This window comes from Cupressus sempervirens, chromosome 2, assembly GCF_028749045.1.
Source record: "Cupressus sempervirens isolate cs-2001-9-10 chromosome 2, ASM2874904v1, whole genome shotgun sequence".
NCBI classification, from domain to species: Eukaryota; Viridiplantae; Streptophyta; class Pinopsida; order Cupressales; family Cupressaceae; genus Cupressus; species Cupressus sempervirens.
In genome coordinates, this window is record NC_143119.1 from 111,808,197 (window position 1) to 111,819,529 (window position 11,333).

An 11,333-nucleotide genomic window follows, 5' to 3' on the forward strand; every position below is an offset into this window, starting at 1 on the left:
TTTTGTTAACTAGGGATACCCTAGGGAAGGGAGAACCCCGATGGGGATGGTACCCACAAGATGATCCACTAAGAAAATGTATTTGGTTAAAGATATTGACCCTATTAGTAGTCTATTACATCAATATAATGTCTTGGTCCTTGTTAGGGACTTAGACCTTGTTAGAACTCTATTAGGAGTTGTTATATACAATTTATAAATGTATGCAAGATGAGCCCACTACCCAAACATACAATGTACAATAAAGTTCTTCAATACAAAAGATACATACAAAAACCTTTGCACTGTTATTGATATCTTCAATATATGATATTGCCTTTGCTGCTCTTTAAAAAAATTTATCACAAATTGCATTCATTTGATCATACATCAAATTTTTCATCATATATAATTTCATTTGATTACAAAACATTATTCTTAACTTTGCATTTGCAATCTTTCCTTTATACCTTGTTATTTCACAAATATATGCTATGTCGGCCTTCATACCTTTATTACACTTATCAAAAATTTAAAAAAATTAACTTTCACTATCTTAGGGTTAACATCTAGGATGTTTACCATAATTATTAAGTAATTATTTTGGTAAACCAAATAATTCCTTAACCCAAAATACTCATTTCCTTATCTTTCTCTATTTTTCCTATACAATACTACAACTAGTAAAATCATTATAACTCTATATGTACTAATTGTACTATCTTATACTCTTGCACACGTCATCCTCATGGCCTCTACTAGTTGTACTTAACTCCACATTTTTCAATATCACTTCTATGAACCACATTGATCAAAAATCTAATTGTTCTATTAGATGAATTGTGTAGCACTTAGATAATTTTCTAAGTATACATCCCAAAACTTCATTCTTATAATCTATTGACTTCACATGACTTATATGTTGCTATAAATGACAACATCATGTTGACTAACCTAGCCGAAGTGCCAACAAGTCTTTCCTATTTTCTTATTGCTCAATCATAGTACATAAGGATTAATGAAGCATAATCATGGGTGTAATTGCCTCTTTTATTAGGGCCTTGAACTTATTTAAACAAGATTCATGCCCAGTGACTATTCATGTGCTTGGAAACTATATCTTCTTCAGCACACACTTAACTTGTAAACTTTTTCATTGTATAGCTCGACCTCTATTGTGGCTTAGTCATAGTGTCGACTGACCAAATATGCCTAGTAAATGACTAAGTGTTTTGCACTAATAGAAAATACTATTATTTCCTTTAGATTCAACAATAGAATGCTCTTCTCTTAGGAATAAACTTATTTTTATACTCACTCATGCCTTTCAAAATTTTCTTTTTTCTTGCTCAGGCATAACATTTCCTAGAGTTCCTTTTCTTATATGTCTCTCAGTCTTCAAGGCATATTGTCATCTTTCATCAATCCTACTATAAAACTCATTAGGTATCAAATTACCTACCTCCATTGGCATGCACTTAAATTTTTCCATCATATCTAAAACTGTCTCCTCAATCTTAGATTCATTTGCAATGCCCAATATATCATACTTGACAAATATGAAGCCTATCATTCCTACACTCCCCTTGATATTCTCACAAAGCTCATCTATATAATGGAGTGTATTGTGCACTAAAATTTTGAATTTCCTTGTGTCTTTTGACTCTTTCCTCTCTTCATCATCATCTTTGGCCATGATAACCCTTCTCCTCTGCTTTTTGTAGACTTTCTCGACTCAAATTCCTCTATTGAGGTATTCTTACTCTTTGTCAATGTTTTCCTTTGAGAAGGCTTAGTATCTTCAGCTACCTCTTTCTTGGGCTTGGTCACTACTACAATAGTTGTCTTTGTCCTTTGTCTAGTGATTCTTTGTGCAGTTGGGATAGGCTTGGTGACATTGGATGTATAGGGATGAGAGACACATGCATGGTATGGGATTGGGGGGTCATGGCATCTAGTGCAAATATGTTTCTCTATACTCGGTGCCTACAAACTTTATGGAAGGTCCTTATTAAGGTGGAACCCAAACCACCACTCCAAAATCCTTCCTAAGCTTGTCCAAAAGTACCACTATGAAGTACAGCCACTTGGGGCTGACACAAACATGTCCTCCTTGAAAAAAATGCAGCCCACCCTTGGAATACCTAGCCCATGCATGGGATAGAGTGTGGCCAAGTGGGACAGCCCACTTCTAAAGTATACAAGTGGATAGGTAGGTAGACTAAGTTATAAGGTAGGGTTAGGTACTTTTGAGGTAGTTTAACTTGTTAATTATGTAGTTAATATTTGATTAGATGTTTAGATAGTAGTATAGAAAATTTATAATGTGTTAATTAGGTTGCTAGTTAAAATTTTATATTTGGATGATAATGTATGTTAGTGGGAGTAAGGAATCAAATTTAATGGTTATATTAAAGGCTATTGTTAAGTTAGCAAAAGTTAAATGATCCTAGAAGTTTAGCAATGGGTTAGGAATGTTATTATTTGTTAATTAGGATTTTACTTAGGATATTTTGGTATTTGTAAATTATAGTGATGGATATCACATGTTAGTATATTATAAGTAATGCAAATTAGCCTTTAAGTAAATAGTATTAGGAAGTAGTAATAAAGTAAATGGGTATTGTATAGGATATAATGGATTTATGTATTGTATGCTTAGATATGTCTATTATTTTGCAAATGTATTTTAATTTGAAGTAGTTAGTAATTTTTTTTTATAAGAAAAATAGGTTTTATAGGGATCCTAAAACCCACAAGTTAAAACATTTCAAATGGTTGATAATAAGCAACAAAAGCCCAGCCAAAGAACAATAGTTGACCAAAAGGCCAATACAACAGATAGGAAAAAAGCCAGTACAATAGACAAACAAAAATCCAACTATCAAAAAACTATAGTAGCCTAACAATCCAAAAGACAAGAAAAGAAAAACCTATGTTATTCTTCTGTCTTTCTCTCGAGCTCCTGCCTCGTTTTTGCTGCTTCAAAGGCTTTGTATAGCTCCTCAAAAATTTGTTCCTACTTCTTCTAACCTATCTGATCTAAGCTGCTAAAGGTAATGTCCATCATCATATCCTCTTTCATTCTATCTCTTGCTCTATTCTTTTCCTCATTTTCATCTAGTAATCCCTAGCTTTCAGCATTCTGGCAAGGGAAGAGATGTTATTATTTACAGAAGTCAAAATGGAAATCATCTTATTAGCTAGATTATGATTGTAATTTTCTAAATTTTGAATTCCTTTTTCTACCAAGCTAAGATGCTCCCCCTATTCATTCAAATTACTAGAATCAAGCTTCTTTCTTTTTTTCTCCAGCTGAACCATTCTTTCTCTGAACTCCTCCAATTCGTGATATAGCCATTTTATTGACCTAAAATTTTTAATCATACTATTTCTAGCATTATTAAGAAAATTCATGCCAGTTTCCCTTGCATTATTTGTAATGGTCACCATGGTTGGATCAATGAAATCCTCCATTTGGATCTAACCCTTCCTTTCTTCAAGAATTTGGGGGTTCATAACCTCCCTGACAATACCCATTTTGGAAGTTCTAACATTGAAATTTTACTAGGCCATGTGCCTATCTTTAATTATCACCTCTCCACCCTCACCATCATTCTTCTCCTTGTCCTATTCCTAAGAATGAATAGGGGAAAGAGGAATGGCAGAGATCTCTGGCCCAGAATCCAAATTCCCCTCAAAGTCCTTCTCTTTAGACCTCCTCTACTTTTTAGCCATCGGCTCCTCCTTATTATCCTCATCCTCTTCATTCTCATCATCAGTAGTTAGTAATTATTTATAGTTATTTTTTATGCCATTTTGTATTAGTGGTATTAGTTTTAACATCTTACAAAGTACGTGTTAGGTGGGTGGCTTGAAGAAGGTATTTAGGAGATAGATTTGTGGTAGTAAGATATGTTGAATAATTATCTGAATGTGGAATTATTCAAAAAAAATTAGTATGTTGTTGTTTTTTTGGAAGAAATGGAGTTTTATTTAATTTAAATAGAATTGATTTAATTAGTATTAGAGTCAATTTTGTTAGCATATTATGGTAATTTTATAAGGTACCTTAGGGTTTCATTATTGTATAAACCTTTATTGTAACCTTTTAATTAGTCATTCTCAAATTAGATACATTATAATTTAGATAACTATAATTGTTACCTATTGATGTAGTGAGGTTCTTATAATCTTAGGGAATCAAATTTCGTTATAATTGATTATGAAACACATGAACTTAATCTTTTAAATAATAACCTGACTAGATCAAACTTTATAAATAGAATTGAAAACCTAAATATCTCCTTGATTTAATGTACCTATTATTCACGACCTAATAGTTAATCAATTTAAACCTTATCAACCCACATTAAGTGTTCTTGTAGACAACTTATTTATTATTGTCTGAGCAACAAAAAAATGTCAGTGTGTTTTTTTCCTAATTTTTGGGCATGACGGTTTGCCTCAATAAGATCTTTACTCTGGTAGTAAATTATCTTAACCTTGTCTGTGATAGGATATCTAGTTACTTGATGTATGATTTTCCTAGTGATATCAATTGGTCCACCTTCCAACCATATCTTCATGTCATGAATTCAGCTCAAAAAAATCTTAATCCATTCAATTTTGAAAACTGTAGGAAAATTTAGAGCATGAGGATACCCTTTCTTGACAATGTGTTTGTATTCTTCCTTCAATTTACCATCAACAAACAACTTCTCATAAGCACTCCTCAACTCAAGATCTCCTACCATACTAATTTTACACATGTAACAAGATCTCACATCATGAATCAAGATGATTCTCCATAGGGTCGAGGATAGGGCACCTGATGTATCTCTCTTCACAAAAATCTCTAGATAAGCTTTGAACTTAGGTGGATTAAAAAATTTATTTCTTACTAATTCAACTCTGCTAACCTTTGATTTAATCTTCATTTATGTTGTAGATAAACTAGATGTCATTTTGTCTCTTAGGGTTTTATCTTTCAAAATTTTGCTTTACTCAAATGTAATACAAGACTTGCAAATCTTCTCACAATGTCAAGGACATGTAGGAAATCTTCACAAATCACACAAATGAGCTCAAAAATTGCTTAGACTTTATGTGATCTTGAAAACTTGAATGCAAAGTGACCAAAATGATTGACAAAATTTTCTAAATAGGTCAAAAAAGTATTTTAAGACCTAATTAATGCTTCATACATAAAGTGGGTGCAATATAGGTTGTCTTGGCCATTACTACAATGCTCAACAATAATACTTTAAAATCTCCTTTAATTTGAACTTGGTCAAAACGATGACCGAGTCATCATTATACAATCTTACTTGAATGCTTAACACTTTTCAATCTTTCAATACTGATACTTGGCCATCACTAACTCTTCAACTTGGCATCCAAACATTCACTTGGTTAGCACTACAAATATGTCCTTATGCATCTACTATTATATTGATTTAAATATTTATGCTTTTAGTCTTAGGAACTAGAGTACAATTTAACGATTTGAAATACAGTTTCATACATACCTCTTTATCTCAATTTGTGGTGTTGTAATTACTTGATCCATTAGATTGGGTGATCACAACTTCATCATTTGTATTGTTTCTTCCATCATATTTCTTCTTCCACATTTGATTCATCTGGATTATCACTTCTTCAGCATTAACCTTTTCTTTACTATTGTTCTCTTCATTATTTGTTATTGGTGCTCGATTCCTACAGTCTCTTCTTAGGTGACTGATCTTTAGACTGTGAAAACATAATAGACCAAACTTTTTCTAGTTTCCTTTTCTTCCTCTGAGATTTATTCTTGTACAATTTTTTGCAATATGTCCATACTTTCCATATAACTGACAAGTGACCCAAGTATTGTAATCTTAATTTATTTCATTACCTTGCTTAGTTACATTGCCTTGACCTTTGGGAGTCCATCTATGTTTTGCATTAGATCTGAAATCTTGTGCTTTGTGACCATACTTTTGACATGTATAGAAATAACCTTCAAATCTAGATGCAAATGTTGTCTTTGATCTATACTCATATTCTTGATGTTCATGCTCATTGCAATTAAAGTAGTAACCATTAAACTTAGGTTTAAAATTAGACTTACCAGTTTTTCTCTTGCATACAATTTGTTGTATGGCCTATTTTTCCACAACGATAGCATGTAGGCTTCTTATTCTTTGATTTTGAATTTATTTTCTCTCTATTCTTTGATGACTCAACTTTCTTGATAGATGATGTGAACTCGGTATTGCCTAATCTAGTAGTATCAAGAGGTCTTCTTTGAGCTCTTAATTGTTCATCAAGTTATCTCGGGGCCTCTCCAAATTTGTTCATTCTTTCAATGATTTCTTTTTCATATCTCAATTCATTTTTTAGCTCTGATCTCTTATTTGCAATCTCTTCTAGCAATTTCATGATTTACACTTAATAATTGACTGACCATGTTAAATTTATTGTGTGTTAGCCTTTGTACTTTAATGATCTTTTCATCAAGTCTTGTAGTCTTCTGCCTCTTATCTTCATTAGTCATTGTCTTATCTTCTTTATCCTTTTTCTTTTGTCCAGTGATTTCACATATCCTTATTGAGTGTATTTCATGTTCTCTCTTTAGTGTTCTTATTTCTTCATTCATAATGTTGTTCTTCTCCAATAGATCTTCTATTGCTACATTAGTTTTTCTAGATCTACCTTCATCACACATGTCTTCAATTCTTTCTTCCTAGTGTTATGTGTAATTTTGCTAGATTTCCATCTCCTTCCTTCTTTTCAAGGATTCATTCAATTCCTCCTTTGCAACCTTAACATGTTCCAATATAATCTATAAATCAATCTTCTGATTCTCAATCATCTTTCCCAGTTTATAGTCTTCCATCTCTAAGATCTTTGGCTCTCAAGTGGTTAAACTTCTTGCTTAGAGAACTCATCTCTGATACAAATTGTTAGAAAACTAATGGGAAAGTAAGATGCTGAGTGGGGAAAGTGAAATATATAACAAGTAATCAATACATAACAAAATATTTGGTAAGGTAGAAACGCTCCAAGGTAAAGGTAAAATTGCGGTGGGGATGGCACCCACAAAATCTTCACCACCATAGTAACAAAGTGTATATTATGACTAAAATTTTGATTGCTTCTAATGATCTAACCCATGAGGGGTTTTCTTTGTTAAAAGCTAATAAGATAGTTAAGTCTACCTTTACAAATGGATTTAAACTTCATAATTAAGTGAGTACTCTATTAATAGATTTACAATAGGCCTGTTAGGACCACTCTATTAAGATATTCACTTGATACACTTGTTAGAATGTAATAGTACCTTGATCCTTTGATTTGTAATAAGATTTTGATAACATATCTTCTCTATCTAAACTGTAATCACCTCACTATGGCTGATTTTCAATATCTCTTCATTCCACTGCTTGGTTGGCTTACTTCACAACTTGTTGATTCTCCTTTAGCTTCACATACACACTTACCTTCAACTTGAAACAAAAATTCTATTTTGAAACCCTTATTTTATAGCCATCTTACAAGACTTCTAGATCATAATCAATAATCCACATTCATCATTTTTACCAGTTGACCTTTCCAATTTTCTGATTGGTCCATCACACTACATAGGGATTAATGTGTGTAATCACAAGAATAATTACCTCCTTGATTATCTCCTCAAACATAGAAATATGATTCATTCTCAACCAAAAAGTTTACATGATATTTTATGTCATTACAAAATAATATACTCAAACTATGTAACTCAACAAATATTTTCTCTAACGCTCGGCTATGCTTGGTTCTTCATGTTGTCCCTCAACATGAACTACAGTCAACTTATATATATTACTTAGCCTATATGATGTGTTTTCCATTGGAAATCTTGGCAATAACTAATTTCTTAATGAATGTTGATGTGCTAGGCAACTATGCTTGTCTTGACACTTACTAAACTTGTACACTTCTACACTATGTAGCTCAACCTTCATTGTGGCTCAATAATGGTTTTACTAATTGACAATACTAAGATTTCCTTTAGGGTCAACAATCATATAACACAATAATGGCTATATTTTACAAGATTGAAACATAACTTTACATTTGCATAGGTAATTAATGTTAATAACAAGATAATTTGTTGCAAACTACAATTGGAACAATTGTTATGTTGTCATTAATGTCAAACCTTACTAGTAAGATAATTGCTATCTAAGTATAGTGTCATATCAAGATGATTAATGAAGAGGATTTGAGAGATGGGACATAACAAAAGGGCCTAGAAGAAAGTTTGAGTTATGAGGAACTAAAATGAGCACTTGATCAGTTAGACTTTGAAAAGACAAATTGGTTGTTTAATCGTAACCTAAGTGAAGAAGATAGTTGTACTAAAGCCTAAAAGGAGTGATCCAAGAATGACCAAATGCATAGCCTTGACTGAGAAAAAGAGCATAAGATTAAGTATCTTGAAGTTTATGTTGAGTGATGCTAGTGTTGACCAAGTGGCAATATAAGCTGAGCAAAATATAGTATCAATTGAGCATTAGTAAATGTGCCAAACAGAATAGTTAGTAGTGACCAAGTAATCCAATGATGACCAAATGTTAGAACATAGTGTTGGTCGAGGGACAAAATTTGACAGATTATAAGGAAATCATGATTTCCAGTCAACATAGTTGATTTTGTAGAAAATGGAAAGCATGTTGAAGATAAGGATGGATGACTTGGAGTATTTAATTCAAGGGAAATTGTGTTTGAGCATTTCTATGCATGAATTCAATGAGAAGTTTGGAGAAGTTTCTAGAAGAGAAAAGAGGAGATAAAAAGGTGGATAGATTCATTGTATGTGTTGAATCTGATCAAAACTCTAAGATCTATGGTTACGTTTAAGTGGAAAAAGATCAAAATTACATATTTAAGGAGGTACAAGGGCTAAAATTAAAGAGGTTACTAGAGCTGGTGAAGACCTTAACAAGGTTGAAGTCATTATTGATTTTTTGATTGCCGAACTTGAGTAGAATATTGAATAGTGAAGTATTGAGAAGAGTGATTGCATGAAGGGATACCAAGTGAATTAGTGATGGAGATGATAATAGAGACTAGTCATTGAGTCAATTGTTGAACTAAATTGTGATCTGTATTTGCAAAGTGATTTGTATTTGTTAGATCAACTTATTGTTTTTTTTTTTTAAATTGGTAAGAGGTTGAAGCCAAGATTAATTATTATGTATTATTGTTAATTATTATTTTGTTAAGCATGGGTAGATTCAAACCCAAGACCTCTTTGATAAGAGGCTCATAATTTATTGTTGTGTTGTAGGCTCTTGCCTCTGATCAACTTATTGTTACTTTCTAACCATTATCTTGGTATTGAAATCCTTTAATCACAGTTGATCTAATAGCCATATGTAAATACTTTAATCAAGGTGACATTCTAATGGAATTTTCTTAATCTCTCTAACAAGGCCACTCCTAATAGGGTGATTAAATCCTTTAATGAGGTCATATTTAATAGTGTATTGTGTAACCTTTAATAAGGTTAGCTCCTAATAGAGCTCACCTCAAAAGAGTGAAAAAATTGGTGACATGTTACTGGTAGTTTTTTCCAAATTGGGTTTCCATGTTAAATCCTAGTTTCAAAATTGTGTGGATGTCATTTGAGATGTTTTACTGTTAATGTTTAATATTCTGCAAGTTTGTTACTATTAGGACAATGGACTACAAGTTTATGTTACTAATTATTTTCTATAGAGACTGAGCTATTAAATGTTTAGATCTAAAGTATTTGAAGTGATTAAAAGTTAAATTGGTATATCTAGACTTGAGGATAACTTATCCACCCCCCCCCCCCCCCCCCCAACCCCCAATAATTATTCTAACACAATATGATACAACAATTGTAGGATATTTTATTTCTAAAGTCATTCTTTTCTGGAAACTCGATGATGTTTAAGACTAGAGATGTTAGGATGAAAACATGATCATTTCTTATCTTGTGTCTTACATGTGTGCTTGTTTCATTACTTACTTGTTTCATTGATGTGCTTATCTTAGGGTTTAACTTGGATATATAGTGATTATTGTAGATACATTGCTTACATGTAGAGTTTTTTTCGGAATGATAAAGTATTTGATGGTTGAATTGGTGGTGATTGTACTATATCATATTTTTAGTGCTCAATCATAATGATTTATATGTATCTTCTTTATTGCAAAGTGAAAATTAGGTGCATTCATTTATTTTACAACTGCATCTTCCTTTCTCTTAGAATGCCTTTTATTTGTAGGATCTTTCCAAGGATTGGCATAAATTCTAGGGATTACCACAATTCCAGGAGAGCCAAACATTTTTAAATATAGATGGATTTTAAAACAAAGAAAAAAAAAAGAGAAAGAAAAATTCTTTTTCAAAGACATCCCAACAATTTCTTGGTCAAATATTGTGGGCATTTTTCATCATTTACATAGCCTTTTGCATCTCATTATTTAGGTGGCATTTGAATCTCCAGTTTAAGTGGCATTCAAATTCCAAAATTTAAGTAGCTTTTAGTATCATTTCATTATATCCTTATCGTATTCATCTAGGACACATTTCATATAGAGTTCATTCATTCCTTATCATCACATTGTCATTATTGTCATCACATTTGTATCTTATTTTTCATTCCATCTTTCTATTATTATCATTATTTATCATATTATCCATTATCATCTTTATGTCTACTTTCATTTTAGTTTTTCATCACATATTCATATCATATTTTTATTACATTTAGAACATTGCATTTAGAAAAACATTTCATTCATTTAGGCATATAAATTATTTCACCATTACAATGTCATTAACATCATATAGCATTATCCATATTGTATATAACTAGAGTTCATTTACATCCATGCAATCATGATTTCATATTATCAATTAAGTGCGTACATAATATTGTCAAAAATATAGGATAGGCTAGGTTACTAAGAGGGGAGGGGTGAATTAGGAACCAATAAGACTTAATCTTATTTCACCAATTAATCTTTCATATATATTCTAATCTAATTGCATGTGTGAAAGACTAAAAACAATAAAGCATTCATAATGTATTAACACAAGATATGGTGACCTTGAAACCTTCCAAATAGAAAGTACAACTGGGGTGGGGATGATACTCACAAGCTTTAGTATTGCAGTATAAAGTTGGCTAGTTAAGGCTTACAATTGATCACTTCTAATGATCTACCCTGTTAGGAGCAACAAGGACTGCTAGATCCACCTTGTGAAAGGATTTACAAAACATACAATGAAGTATGCACTCGATAAAGAGATTTGCAAAAAAAAAATTAGTCTACCTTGTTCAAGG